Genomic DNA, 15,900 nt, shown 5'->3' with positions numbered 1-15,900 from the left:
ACGAATAAAAGCAATTTAAGACTTCTTCGAAGCGATAGATGTTTATATACGAGCGTGCGACGATGAATAGCAGAATAGTCCTTGCAGGTAATGATTAAGTGGTATCTAAAAGCATTACTCCCGACCTTTCGGCAAGCTAGTTCTTCTGTGACGTTTGTTAGAGATTCTGCTTGGTCTGAAGCATCCAACGTGACATGCACACAATTAACCCTAGATAGAATTGTAGATAGAACGCCCTATGTTAGACTCGTAGAAGTGATTGGTCTATATATAGAGCATATCGACCTAAGAATACTTGTAATTGAGTGAAAATAAGTGGCGGCGGTACACAAGTTTGAAGCGAAATCTCGAAAAATGTTTTTCACTGTTATTTCTTTCCTTGGGCATGCAAAACACACAGAGAAGGCGACGCATTTGCAATGAAAAAATGTTCGCATGTATTTTAATACAAGAGAATATTTGCTCATGATTCCAAGACCTATGTACTTACGTACATACGAACTTCAGTAATTGCCTGTTTCTAATGAAAACGTGCTACAGCTTCTAGCAATATGTTGAATTTATCGATCTAACACTTGCGTTATGCTATCGTGCTGTTTAATGCACCATAAGTAGGGAAAGTTTTTTTGTGATTGAATGGCTTAATGGTGCGGCCTAATGCTCCATCCATCCAGCAATACATGTGTAGCAGTTGCGATACCTTCATGCTAGAAGCCGATTATGTTCATGGCTACGATTAAGCCGAGCAGAACGCAAAAGTGACTAATGATGACTCTGAAGTAATTTACTTAAGGACCTACCCGGCTGTAACTCTCTTACTTGCTTCAAAACATTTAGGGGACTTGCACCTACAGGCGGCAGATCACAATCACTTACGACGGATTATATAACCGATTAGTAACAGAGAATTGAGATCGAGTATGCGTCAGGGGCCGTGCATTGGACAAACTTTTTATTTCCGATTAAGATTTCAAATAAAGCGAGCAGTAATCTCTTTTATTACAGCAGCGTTTACCACACATTCCCAAGGCGCTAGTGTTGTTCTTGCATTTTTACACATCCAGTAGGCACTTGTTTTTTAAATCATTTAGCCGTAGTGTGATAAGCGTAAAGTGTTTCAATTTGTTTTTCTATTTTATAACACAAACTCAAAACAGATATGATGGGCGTTTTTCTTTGGGGATACTTTGTTGTTAAAGTGGAAACGAATTGCTTTGCATAAAAGCAATAATTGGTTCCGATGATAATTATTTTCCATAATGATTTGAAAAGAGTAATTAAGTGGAAACGGGTCACATTTAAAGCTTGGGAAGTCATTATTTCGAAAAGTTATGACATTTCAAAAGCACTCTCGTAAGTGTAGTCCTAATGCCACCAGTAGACCAACCCCAGTTTGACAGCCACTGCTTTGTGTTTTTGTGGAATACGCTGCTGTTTTTTACTTGAGCTGGACTTTACTTGAGCGAGATTTTTTTCTATCCGACGTTTTAAGTTTATGCAAATGAGTACAAGAATCAGGACTTGATATAGATCCGTCTTCTATTGCACCGATCGGTTCAGGAAGTGATTACGATTATTACTTGGCGATAGCGGCTTTGATCTATCCGGCTATACCTCAACCCCTTCGGATTGATTGTAATAAAAACGAAGCAAGAAAGAATTTCGGGCCAGATTTTTTTTTGTAAATACAATAGAGTGGAGGCTGTTACATATGCCGTCTTCTTTTGGATCAGAAAGTTTATTTTTATTTTGGGAAAACCTTTGCTACCTTTTTAGAGGTTGCTTCAGATTGGATGATATGTATACATCTCCCTTTGATTCAACTAGTTTCACTAATGAATTCTTCAAGCTTCAAGAATTTGAAAATTTAACAAACAATTTTGGCTTAAATGAAATAATTCTAATTTCTATTCTCAACGAAGAAGATTTTTCGGCATCTCCAAGGTAAACTTTATCGTCGCACTTAAAAAAGAATGGCTTGACCTTCTCGAAGTAAAGAAACCCAAAAAAATATTTAGTGGTAGTTTAGTCTTGTTAGCTAAAACCGATATATGGTATATGTGTTTGACCTCAAGAATTTTCTCGTATCTTATGTTAAACATAGCTAATGAAAACTGTGCGAATAACTATTCTAATTCGATAAGGTTTGTCAGACGTTATGTATTAAGCTAAATGCTATAAGACTAACTTGGATAAGTTTGTAACGAGCTCACGTTGAGTTTTGCTAATGTTAGACTATTATTGGCAAAGTTAAGCCGCATATTTGTCTCTGGCTATGAGTGACATTGTGATTAGTATCTGCGTTGACAAAATCAGCGGGTCACCATCAGTCGCCCGAACTGCCTGATGATTCTCCTTGGCCAACAAATTCTTCTCTTCTTCTCTATGCTAGCATAGTTAACCGAAAGTATTATATACCTTAAGTTTATGTGGCACAAACTTCAAAACCCAAGACATGAATAATTAACGTAGATCTGTATCTGTACTTAAGCTCCCTACTGGGACCGTTAATGTCCGCACATTCCATCCTAAGCAAACCGTATCGGGTATAAAATAATAAGAAGAAGAAAACTTGTGCATGATTACCTGCAGAGAGAGAGAACGCTTTCTGAAAATTGCTCCTATCCTTATATTTTGTTTTGTTTTTATTTTTTGTTTGTGAACATAATAAAGCGCGCTTATCGCTTGACAAGAAAATTTACGCGAGTATTTCATGACGAAAACTCGCTAATGGAGGCAATAACGAGCCATGTCACAAACAATTTCCTAAAATATATCGTTTTGTTATCTGTTTTGTCTGTTTGCCTGCCATTCAGAGTGTAGTAGTGTCGTATTGATGATGATATATCCGTCACCTTGACCGTAGCAAAGAAAAGCAAAACGATAAACGCGCGTCCCATACATCCATCCATACAATCGCATACAAAATGCTTACGATTGAGACACTAGTACCTCCGACCTCCGCCTGTGATATTAATGATGGAAATTTGAAAATACAGAAGGTTCATAATTGCAGCATCATTGTAAGCGAAATGTGTGCTCGCACAGCGGTATATTTCTCAGATACTATGCTATACTAGCCTACTACTACTACTACTATTATCGTATTGATGGATCGGCCAATTGTTCATTTCGCCACACTTACTCACGCGACCCTGAGCGTTTTATTTCTCTATCTCTCTCTCTCTCTCTCTCTCTCTCTCTCTCTCTCTCTCTCTTTCTTTCTTTCTTTCTTTCTTTCTTTCTCCATGTTTCTCTTAAAACAAATTAGCGATAAAATTGAGGGTCATCTTAGCATCGTTTATATGTTTATGTTTACAGTAAAATTGTTTTTAACTTATTTACGAGAGTTGTTTACACTTCTAACAAACGTTTCAAAATTGAAGAACTTTCTGCTTCTTTCTTTTTTTTTTTTTTGTTCTTTTTCCATAAATCGCATTTCCAGTACTTAGCTGCTTTGCAAGACCATTTTAAATTATGATTGATTAGTTACAAGTAAAGTTACCAGCGAATCAATTTCTCGCACAAAAGTGAATTCTGAAAACTAATTTTCTAAAAAAAGAAAATAGAAAAAAAACATTATTGCGACAATTGCTTATTTACATATATTTCTTTCCAAAATAGTGAATTAGTTACCGAACGCGTGGAAGGACAACAATTTTTATTTTGCCCATAAATTGTTGTTTTTGTTATTGTTTGTTTCACGAAAAGTCCGCGTTAAGAAACTCAATTGTAGAAAAACGGTAGGCGCGAGATATCACAAGGTGACGCGATCTCCGTTCTTCAAGCTATAGAAAACCGGTCAGGAAACACACGCCTAACTAATAAAGGAATATAAATTTTCTTTATAAACGTTTTACAACTCAAGCTGCCGTAAACTTCCGTGAATTTAGTAAACAAAAAATATTTTTCATCAGGCATAACATCCATACGTATTTTGTTTTTCCAATACCAAAATAATTGTTTGCCTATCGCACACTATGGGAAAAAGAACCGGAAAAAACAAGAGTTTAGGAGTTTTTTTTTAATCAAAGTGTTAATGCGTCTGAATAACAAGAAACTTTTTTATGATTTGCTTTCAATATTTTTTCTTAAAGACTAAAAAACGAAATATTTTTGCTTTCAAATTTATTTTACTGCTTACAAAGCGGAACTAGAAGTTTACATCTGTTAAAATTTAAAATACTCTTATCTTTGCCCCTCGATTAATCAGCGACTATTTCTGCGCCTTTCGGGCGTCTTTTCATTTTTTAAAGTCAATGTAATAGCAAGAACTGTTCTTCAATAATAAAAACTAGAGATCCAAAAGCTCCTGTCTACCGCAGATAAGTTGGAGGCTGTTAGGATACCCAGCAAGTTTCTGTCTTCAGTCTATACTTTGTTTATAGAGTTACTTTAGCTTTCCATCTTCGTAAAGAGACCTGCATCTAAATCGGATTCGCTCTCGAATCTATTTACCAACGTTGTGGTGTAGCTTCCGAGTACTGGGATATAATGAATAAAATATATATGTACAGATATATACAGGTGCACATGTATATGTGTGTGCACAAATATGCATTTACACATATGAATTAATATTTTTCATAAATTAAACTTCCAAATTTAACTGTTTCGATCTGCTCGTCTCCACAACTTATAACCTATTCGGCCCTTAATTTAGATAATAAAAGTTATTTTATTAATTATTTCAATCGTTTCGCATTCATGCGATTAAACAAAAAACTGCATAAATATATCACATTTCGATGTATTGGCAAAGTATATGAAAATTTCCAAACAAAGACGCTTTGTTTCTTCAATACAATCTGCGCAGCTTGTAGCATAAGGCTATTTTAGGCGTGTGTGGATGTGTACAACGCCCATAGGGATTTCGCGTAGATCCACATTCCATTACATTCCGATCGAGTCAGATAATGATTACTAGTTTGTCCGTCCGTCTGTCCGTTTAAACGAGTACACTCGTCATTGCCAGCGAGATCGGCACAATTGGCTGGTTAACCATAAAATAATCGAAGGAACTGTTAACGATCTAAGAAACCACAATTAAAATAATGAGCCTTTTTTAGTTTCATTTTTAATTCCTACATACACTTAAGTTTATCATTACATATGTTTTTTTTTTAAGGTTAAATCTATGACGCAAAAGCCACCACGTCTCATAAAATTACATAAAAAAAAAAAAAGTGTTTGTGGTTTTAATTTATCACAGCAAACATGTGCAACCCACCAAGGAAACAAATATCCCTGAATGCTCGTTTTTGTTGATAAGATATTTACCACAGAAGGCATATGAGAAAGGCTTTATATTTCAGTAGGCATCCTCAGCATGCTATTGTTTAAAGGACTCTCTGATATCCCTCAGCGCCACTTGAAACTTGAATAAGTGTCAAGTACTCAACGCCTCACTTTGCCTAATAACGACGATTATGTACCATTGTACTCGGCAAACAAACGCAATATAAAACAATGCCACGAAGGAGTGTTTAGTCGTCGATCCGTTCACATGTCCAGTTTAACTCGAAGAAAAACTGCGTTTAAGTGTAATTCTTGTAACAATTTCACGTTGGATCCAATTACTTGCTGGATTAGAATTTCTAATTCTCGTCGCTCATTCATATAAGTAAAATTTAAATGTGCCTTTACGGAATATATATATATAGAGAGAAATAACATAAATTATACAAACGTATTCAAATTATTTTTGCCTTTTTATAAATAATTTTGTGTAAAGTGATCTTGAATTATAGTTTTCTGGAAAATATTGAAGCAACACTTGCATAAATTTTAATTTTTTTTTCCGTTTTTTTATTCACAAATTTGTTTACATAACGTTTATCAACTAATTGCTGAAACTCTTACCAAGCATTACAATGTTTTCGGCTTCAGTTTCCATTAAGTGCTCTGTGCAACTTTGTTGTTTGTCATGTGAGACTGGAAGGCGCACTTAACTCTTAACTCCCTTTGTTTGTGCCATGTGGTCAATGTTGTTGACAGATAAGTAGGAATAGACTGACTTTTAACATTAATTTCAAAATGTTATGATTTCTTTTCTAAGAAATCCTAACGTAATGTTGTACATAAACCCTGCAGGCGCACGCAATTACAATAACGCATACATGTACCTGAAGAAAACAGTTTTTTTAGTCTCCGTATTGTTGTTGAATCACATCTAGTTAACTAATAGTATCTTCTGCTAAGCAGAAAGAATGAAAATTGGTGCGCACTGGTTCTGCCTCATCGCATTTCATTCTGCTTATTGCCCTATGGATTGTTTTGAAAGGAAGAAGAAAAACACATGTTACGGCATCGTCTTAATACCTGCAAATTTCATTTCATCCTCTCGATTTATCAAATTAAGTTCCTTTGCGAGCTTAGAAGCTCGAAGGCCGCTAAAGGATGTCAGGAAACCTTTGTCTGAGGCAACTCTTCATGCTTTGAGTTTCCTGGCGTTTCCTATCAAAATTTAAAAACATTCCTCTAATAATTTAAATCTTAGATCTTTGCTAACCCAAATATGTACCAACTTCATCGGCAATCTTTATCAATATAAATAGTAAACGCAGAGGGCAATGTCTTAACTCCCCAATCAAGCAAATTTTAGCCTTTTTATTTTGATTGTGGGCCTCAGTCGTATTGACATTGAGGAAGGGTTGGAACAGCTTATAACTCACGATTCCCATCCACTTGCCCCATATACAGAGGGTTGCCTTATGTGGCATTAATCCGGGCGTTGCCGTTGTCTATGCTGCTTTACCCATTTCCCGCATACTATTGTCGTATGCGACTCAATTTTTATCGCCTTTTAACAATATTTTTAAGAAATGTTACGCTTTCATTGCGTCCCCTTTCACGGGTGGTGTGCAAATGCTTTATAGGGCTACGTTTATCGGATTTATCTGATGTTAAGCTCGTATACTGGAAAAAACTGTTCGGAAAAACATCTTGAACTTTTTCTTTGACGCAATAACATCAACACCGTTACCCTTAATCAGATGTAATCGGCAGCTTCTTATTAGTCTGATTAATTAACAAAGCGTTAAATTACAACCTAATAGTTTCATTAAGCAGCATAATGTCGTAACTAACGCTACAGGGTTGGTTTGTGATGTCTTTATAACATACTGACAATAATGGGATATTTATGAAGAGAATGCAAACATATATACATACATTTATACTCTGTAATTTTTAATAGCTTATAGTAGATTATATTCTTTTCTTTTGTGACTCCAGTTAAGATGCTTTGCATCATAACTAACACTACGAATTTGTCGCTGTAGTTAGTCACCATTGATTGTAACATTAGGTGTAAAAAATTTCATTTATAGCAAATAAATGTGAAAACATTTTCACATGAAAACAATTGTTCAACAATTTCAACAATTTTTAAAGTTTTCACTGTAATAAGCAAGTCGGTCGATATATTTGGCTCAAAGCCTTAAGAGAACCTGGAATGTCGCTTAACATAAAATGAAAATATTGCTCAAGTAGGGCCTTCTGGATATTCTCGATTAATTGGCACATATTTCTTTATTGAACATGATTAATTGCACAGATATGTAAAAAGTCTTCTTCTTCTTCGTCTTATGATTTTTATCAAAAATGGTGAGTAACTAAACAAACGAGACAATCAAAACAGATAAAAATATTATACAAAAATTGTGTCTGGATTTCTTGCGTCACCTCAAAGTGTTTTCACACACCTTCGGAATTTTTTTAGATTGCATGAATACTTTTACTTCAATTAGACAAAAGAAAAAAGTTAAGAAATTTTTAATATAATTTTCTATAAATCAAAAAAAAAAATTTGTTTTAAATATTTTTAGCTCTTTTAGAAATCATTTAAAAAATCTCATCCTCTCTCATGGTGGGCCATTTGTGGATCCACCACACGAGTGTTGCGAAATACTCCTATGAATATTTCATTTCTATATGATGATGACTTACGGGCATATACAGCAGTCCAAGCTAAATCGCCTAAAAATCTATTACATATTTATTCTTATGAATGGTGCAAATAAAATTTTTTATCCTGATATTAATTAGCAGAGAGAGAGCGACTGTATTAATTAGTATTATATTTCAGTATAGAATCGCGGGCACAAAAATAGTCAAACCCCTCCACAGAGTATTCTTGGTGTCGAAAGAGATATATCAGAACGTTATTGAAAACATCTGGGGCACAAATGTCAAACGGTACGAGGCAAAGGTCATTAAAAGATATTTACACTACTATGTAACATCCTCTGAGTGGTTAATGACCCATCCTAAAAAAAAAAAAGGAGTGAAGTATATGCTATTTAGATATCCAAGGCTGTGTGTAGGACGAATGAAATAAATATTTGAACCAATGTTTTTAAAACAACTCTAACCGATTAACATCTGTAACTTATATGTCTGTTATTAGAAGACAAGGAAAACATGTCTATGTATATATGACGTGCATTTAGATTCTTGATTAACACAGAAAATATTTGCCATATTTTTTATATGTACTCATCATCGAGAGATGAGAGAGAGAGAGAGGTATACTCATTTTTCATTCATAAAAGGAAGCTTCAGACAAGCTTTGAAGTATACAGTGCCGTGTCTAAAAAGTAAGAGAAATTTAATTTTTTCTTTCATTGTGCCACTCGTCACCTTCAAAGTGATCCTCAAACTTCAAATAATGTTCGTTCTTAACAGTTTGGCCGGGCGGCAGCAACTCATAGCGCATGACACCACTATAATCGAAGAAATCTGTTAACATCAGTTTGATTTTCTAACGACTTGCCGCGGTTTTTTCGGTCTTGGCTAACCTTTTTGCACGATATTCGCTCGATTGGTCGTACGCCCAGATCCAATTCTCATGTTATCTCATCGTTTCGAAAACAACATTTAATGCGATCTCTTTACTCAAGAAAATCACACAAAACCAAGCGCATCTGAAAAACTAATAACGTTTACGATGTGAAATTTGACAAAGATGTCTGTCTGTCACAGTACCCACGCAATCTAATTTGCATATTGTCCTTCCCTTTTCCACAGCATTACGTTCTCAATCAATGTCAAATTCTGAATCCGCCTAACCATGTCTGCCGGTCTGTTTGTTTAAGCGTATATGTGGGCATGTGTTTTATTGGCATAAGCCTGATCGCAAAAAATTAAGAAATTGATGTCAAATTTAACCGAAACATTGCAAATCCTTGCACGCAAATTTGCACTGAATATCCAAGGCCGAATCGGTTAAAGGAGAGGCGCATGATAATAATATGGTATAAGCGAAAATACATGGGTTCTTGTCTGTTACTTGCACATGAAGGATGGAAGGCTGAAATTTTATGGTTTATTGCTTGAAGGACCCTACCATTCATGTTTAAAATCGGATTTCTTATTTTATTCTAGATAAAATCAATTCACCAAAGACTTTCAAAGACTCCTTAACGTGCAACACTAAATTTATCCCATGGCAGAATGATAAGGTAGGATCAAATTAGTATTGATATGATCAAACGAATGGCGGTGGATATATAAGATTCCGCTCTTGCCGAGCATAAGTTTCTAACTTTTTTTTTATTGCGATTTCGTTGTACTCTCCTCGTGTACCTATCAAGGTCAGCATTGGCCTTATAAAGAATTCTTAGTAAAATTTAAGCAAATGTTGTTTCGAATATTTATAAAATAATTCATGAATTCTTTCAAATCTTCCTCTTTTTCCCTCTCTCCTAATATTACAAAAATGGCAAAAACATCAACCAAAGAAAAAAAAAGAAAGCAAAGATCAAAATTTAAAAATATCTATCATAAAATTTATAAAGTCAAGGCTACCTAACTACGCGAGCAAAAATTTGACGTCAACGTCGTGTAAGAAAATGTTAGCAATATCCGTCTAGCAGTAATATGTCCGTTTATTCCGCGAAACTTTCACCTTTTTGACCTCAATTTTATAAGTGGAAGAAAAAGAAGAAGAAGAAGCAAATCGATAGTTGTTTTACTATAGAAAAATGGTAGCGTGGTGGTGATGGTGTATCCTTTACCTCCTAAACATGAAAGGATTGTCCATGGATTGTAAAACTGAAAAATCACTGAACAGTAGAAAAACTACAATGGATGGCATGTTAAAGGTGCAATAAAATAGAAATTCATTTTACGGTTTCTTCTTAAATTTACTGCAAACTCTAATAAATAAACGGATTAACTAAATTACTTAAAGAATGGAGGAGTTAACGTTCATTGCTTTGAATAGTTTAAACTGAAATTTATCGAAGGCATACTGCCAAGAAGAAGAAGAGGAAATTTGCATTGTTATTAGAGCAGTTGTGGTGGTGTGTTTTGAAAAAGGGTTTCAATATTTATCCAAATCATTAATTTAATCCTTTACTTACTTACTACTTAATTATGTAGAGAGTTCCGTCTCGCTAGGAAATTGTGTTTAAAGAAGAATTTAACTTTTGGTCTCATTAACCGAAACCCATAAAACACCTCTTTTTCTCTTCACATCTTATGCGTAATATTGAAATATTTTACATGAACATTAACATTATGTGAAATTTGTTTTTACATAAAAATTCTTGCTTTGTTTTTCTTTTCTTTTTTTTTTTGATTTGTTTGCGTACTTTGACTCCACCCTCTTCTATCATGTAAGCAATCGTTAATGGTGTTAATAAAGTTGTTTGATTTGTCTATTAAACGAAAGGAAGGTGTAGCACAGCCATACTCGTAAGCCATAAATAACTCACTGCGAATGTATTCATTTATTAGGAGCGAGAAATTCTCGATTGTTAGCAAAACCGTATATCATGGAATAAACCTTTAGGGAAGGAAAAAAAAATTAGTAAAAACTTAGTTGCGTTGCGACAAGACGTTGCAGAATTTATTTAAATTTATTTATCAAACAAAAAAGATCAGCGAGCCAGGGGATGTCTCTTATAGGGGTGGGCATGGTGGTGATGGGGAAGGATTAGGATAGAGTGGAAGGAAAGTTTTATGCAGGTTCGACTTCAAAATGAAAGCATCTGAGATGAAGATCACTTACCACTTGGTTATAAAGTTGAAATCATCCAAAAACATTATTAAAAACCCAAGGAAAAGTTTTATTGGTACAGGAATAACACGCTTGCGACTTGTGCTTATTCCTAGACCTATTACCTAATCACAAACATACATTTTATGTGCAAAAAGAAACTATAGCATAAGTGAGTGTACAAGTCAGCTAAATGGCCGCCAATACCACCATCTTACCGCACAAACTCCGCAATCATCAATTCCTACCAACAACAAAATAAATTTAGTAGTTATTCAAAGAATCATTGAAGAATTTCAGACCCAGTGGTAGGGCATTGCAATATCTAGTAATGTGAACGGTGAAGGATCGTTCGGCTGATGAGAGGGACAAACTTGGTATTAATATCAAAGGGCTTCTATTCGATCTAGAGAACTGCGGCCGTTCAATTGGAAGGCAGATAAGCGGCCTGAATTTTCGACAATCGAGAAAGGAGAGTTTTAAAAAAGCATAAACAAAGGAGGAGATATGGTCTCTAAGTTTGACGTTACAAAAAGCGCGTGTTATACGGTTAACAGTACTTTGAATAATCCGTCCTTGCTGGACTGAGATGGACTGAGAATCATGTCGTGATTCGTTATAAAAAACGTCGTGCGAGATAAATACCGAGGCATTCTGACGACGTGTAGGTAGATATGCTTGCACATAGGTCTTCCGTACAAGTTAAAAAGACATCGGTACTTGAAATAAAATACTTGAACTAGGCGCACATAACAAGAGCCTGGAGGTGAAGAACTAAGAAACTAATCTAAATGGAAAGTAATTTAAAGTTTTATAATTAGTTTTGATGATTAAAAAGTGTAGGTGAAGAGGGGATACTCGGACCATAGGAAATAACAAAAAAACTGACGGGCAAGCTTTTGTATGTAAGCTGAACTACGCACAGAAACAATTTGAATGTTTTTCCGGAAGACTTGTATTTATCGCAGCATTTATGTTTTCGTGTACGACGTTGCATGTAGACGTTTCTACAAGGCCGAAAGAAGAAGGCCCCAAGTGCTCTCTGATAAGCAAAAGAAACAAAGAGGTGATGAAGGTTTTTGAAAAAGACGGACAAGGTTGGATACGGGATGATTCATTGCGTCGTCTGCTCACTGTTTATAGGGGTTAAGTCTATTACGAGCCACCACGGGATTCATCTGCCGTATCGCAACCATCGCCAGCCGTTGAGCTAGTAATAAAAGCTGATGCCTAGTTTCTCTTGAAAAATTCAGCTTGGTTTCGTAGGGCCTTTCACAGATTGAAGATCACTTATATGCTCGAGAAAAATAAATTCGTTTAGTCCGTGCAAACGGACTTTTTAATTTGTCCCACTAATTCTGACTCCTTCATCCGAAAGTACTGCCCTTAAGCCTTACTTACAAATAGTCTTCTAGCAGCTTAGCAAATGTCGAGTCGTTAGTGTAGGTCAAAGAACCCATTCATACTGAAAAGGATATTCAGATAAAGAGTCGAAAATTCGATTTAGGTTACCTTTGCAACTACGCGATTTGATAAGTAATTAAATATTTAGGAGAAATAAATAAATAACTCTATAAAGAGTAATGAGAATTTTCAGGGAAATTTGCCGCATCCTGAAAACAACAAAAAGATGTTTGTGATGCGGCAATGCATTGTTTCATTATTTGTTATTGTATTTGCGTTATGTTTACTCGTGAACAAGCAAACATAACCGATTAATGTACAAAAACGATTAACGTAAGCGGCGCAATTTCTTTTATATCATTCAGCGCACACGTTAAAGTAAACACAACTAAAGAGTGTTGAGTACATGTCACATGACTTAAAAAAACAACTAATAAAACAAAAAAAACAATTTCCTCATCGAAATACTTAAAAGCGTCGTCCATCGCGAGAGTATATTAAGTCAGTTGAACGTTTGAAACAATGAACAATTTATTTACTCTTATTTAGCCTGAGATACTGTGACTGTCTGTCTAACCGTCTACATGATGGAAGGGTGTAACTTTGCTTTTAAACTCGGTTTTTTTTATGGATTTTACTTAAAAAATCACACAATAAAGGAATCGCTTTAAGCACTAAGTTGCAGAATGTGCAGACTATATAAATAAAAATAAGTTCCTTGGTCCGAAAACTCTTGAACTGCCTCGCGTAGACGAGGGAGAGGTAAGAATGGGTTGTTATTATTTTACACTACGTTCGTACCGCCTAACAAGTACTTAGAACAACATACCGACATAGGATGACTATTGGCAAAGCTATCTGATGGTGAGATAGCGGCAAACTTCAAACAAAAAATATTTCAAAATTTTATCACATTTCGGTCAATAGTTTCGGAGTTTTAGTTGTTCTAGTGACGATACCGTTTACGCTTAAAATGGGATGCTTATGCTTACGTAATATGTTATCTTTACGTAACGCTCTTTGAAAGATAACTCTTGTCTCTGGCTCTTATCCTTGTATGACTTAAATGATTTGCGGTAATGAAAGAGTTTAGATCCAAAATTGGATGAGTCCGTGTCAAGTGCTTCCTCAAAGTAGCCCGAGAGAATTGTGAAATGTTTTCTTTCAAAAATTGTTTTTGTAGTGAAATAATCGATGTATAAAAGAAAGTCACTGTAACTCCTACCGACCTTATGTCTTACTTGTGGCTTTGTATTTAAGTGCTCGGCTGCCAAGCAACTAAGATAACCTAAATGCCGGGACAGCAGATGATAGACCGATGCAACGAAGCTATTTTTATTTTGTAAAATGGGAACGAAATCCAGCAAGTTTTCGCGAATTGAAAATAAAATCAAGAAAACTTTGTGCATTATTTAGATGCAGTAAGCGTTGATCGTTGGTCAAGGTCAAGTATCTTTGCGTTTACTTTGTTGAATCAACTTTGAAGTTCCAATGCTGATATACCTTTCTGTCTATGCAAGGACAGCGCATCTGCTATTGGGATGAATACTAAGAATGTTCTTATTTTCAAATACGCTTGTGTTGTGAAGAAGTACATAAATCATATATCTGCGAAGTGGTGAGATTTCTCGGGCGCCTCGCTTAGTGTCACGTTAGAATGACGGTAGTATTATTGCAGTACGGACCTTTGTTCATTCTATTCGAGACCCTTTTCATTCAAGTGTTCGGGAGTTCAACTAGAAAATATTGCAATATTGAAAAGGTCGCTCGGGTCGCTAGTTCCAATTTATATGAATGCAATACTTTTTAAATTTTTAGAGCCCTGTCGTTCTGAGCTGTTTGTTATGAGAAGGCTTCCTGCTATAAATGCTGGACCTCAATTAATTTCAGACGAATAACGCATTCATTAAACGCAAGAGTTGAGTCAAAGCCATCTTTTCGGAAAATTGTAATCGAATCGTATCGGCCGCTCCAAACCCGCACCTGAATATTATTTGTGGTGCTACAAATGAAGAGATAGTCCGCTTTCCCTTGGATTTGCGGAAGTTCAAATGCGACAGATTTCCCGGTTTTCGTACCTAACTAATAGATATGATGGACCTCGTTACTTACAATAGTCACGTTCTACTACCGAATCTAAGTAAATGTACAGTGACGGTATCTAAAAGTCCCTTATGTTTTACTCGCTAAAGCCAATCGTAATGACATTTCTATTTTGATAGCTCAAAAATGGCGTAATAGGTGCGAGAGGCTTCACTGTAAGCCGAACTTAATTTCTCTTTCGATTCTTTTTTTTTCCGATTTTCTATTCGTTGCACTTAGAAGATTGTTTATGCACACGCTGTATATATATATGTATATATATATTCACATGTGCGCTTATGATGTATGTATATATGTATATACATAAAGAAAAAAAAATATAAACAAATTGTATGCAAAACGGATTTATTTTTACGGTCGATTACATACCGGACTCTGTGTTAACCTAAGCATGCGCAAATAATTGCCTAAGAAAGCATTTCATTTTATTTATTTATTTATTTTAAGACAATCTTAGGGATAGTAATTAGTGGAAGAAAATGGTAAATATTTTAAACAGTAGTATTTTTGTAATTCGTTTAATATCCGAAAATCTTCTAAAGTCATAAAGCCATAAAATGACTGACATGTCCTTCGTTATCTTTGCTTTTATTATATTTTTTTTATTATTGTTTTTACTGTTTTTTTTTTTTTTTGTACTCCTACAGAATGAATGATTTTCCCGAGATAATCTGGTGATGGAAAATTTAAAGAACTTATTTTGAAAATGATCAAAAAATAACTTGAGCGTACCGTAGCGTTGCTCGAACCTTAGATTAATCTGAAGGAAAAAAGGGTTCAAAGATAATGAGTGCGAGTTAATTATACTTAGGTGAGAAAATCTTGTGGTATAACTATTAGGTGAATGCTTTTCATTGAACAAAAGGCGCATTAATTAAAAACGACGTTTCAGAAATCCGAGCTTGCGGTCATGCGTCATGTAAATTTCGCTTTCTCTTGTGACATTCGCTTTGCCTAAAAGAAAGGATGAATATCGAGGTACATGGTGTAATATTTAACCCTAATAGTACCACCGCTCACTTTGAGCCACTATTGTTGAGCCGTTATTATCGCAAATTTGTTTCATATTATATTTTGCAAAATATATGTAGCCTGCATATAATATCCTTTTTATCTATGCATACATAATATAATAAAAACGGTAAAGTTTTTGAACATTTGCAGTATTCTCATAGCTGACTGAGAGTCACAACGTGGTATGCTTCGTTATAAAAACGTGGTAAGATCAGGAAAATTATATTCAGCCATGGCTGCACCGCCAAATTTATCTTTAAAAAAGAAAGAAACTCTAAATATTGATATGAGTCGTTATGGCTCATTTTCTCCGTCTTGGCAACGTACGTAGAATACACGTAAAAATTTGTATCATTGTATCCTTTGTGAGTAAA

This window comes from Glossina fuscipes, unplaced genomic scaffold, assembly GCF_014805625.2.
Source record: "Glossina fuscipes isolate IAEA_lab_2018 unplaced genomic scaffold, Yale_Gfus_2 2, whole genome shotgun sequence".
Lineage (NCBI taxonomy): Eukaryota > Metazoa > Arthropoda > Insecta > Diptera > Glossinidae > Glossina > Glossina fuscipes.
Note: the sequence above shows the minus strand (reverse complement) of the source record.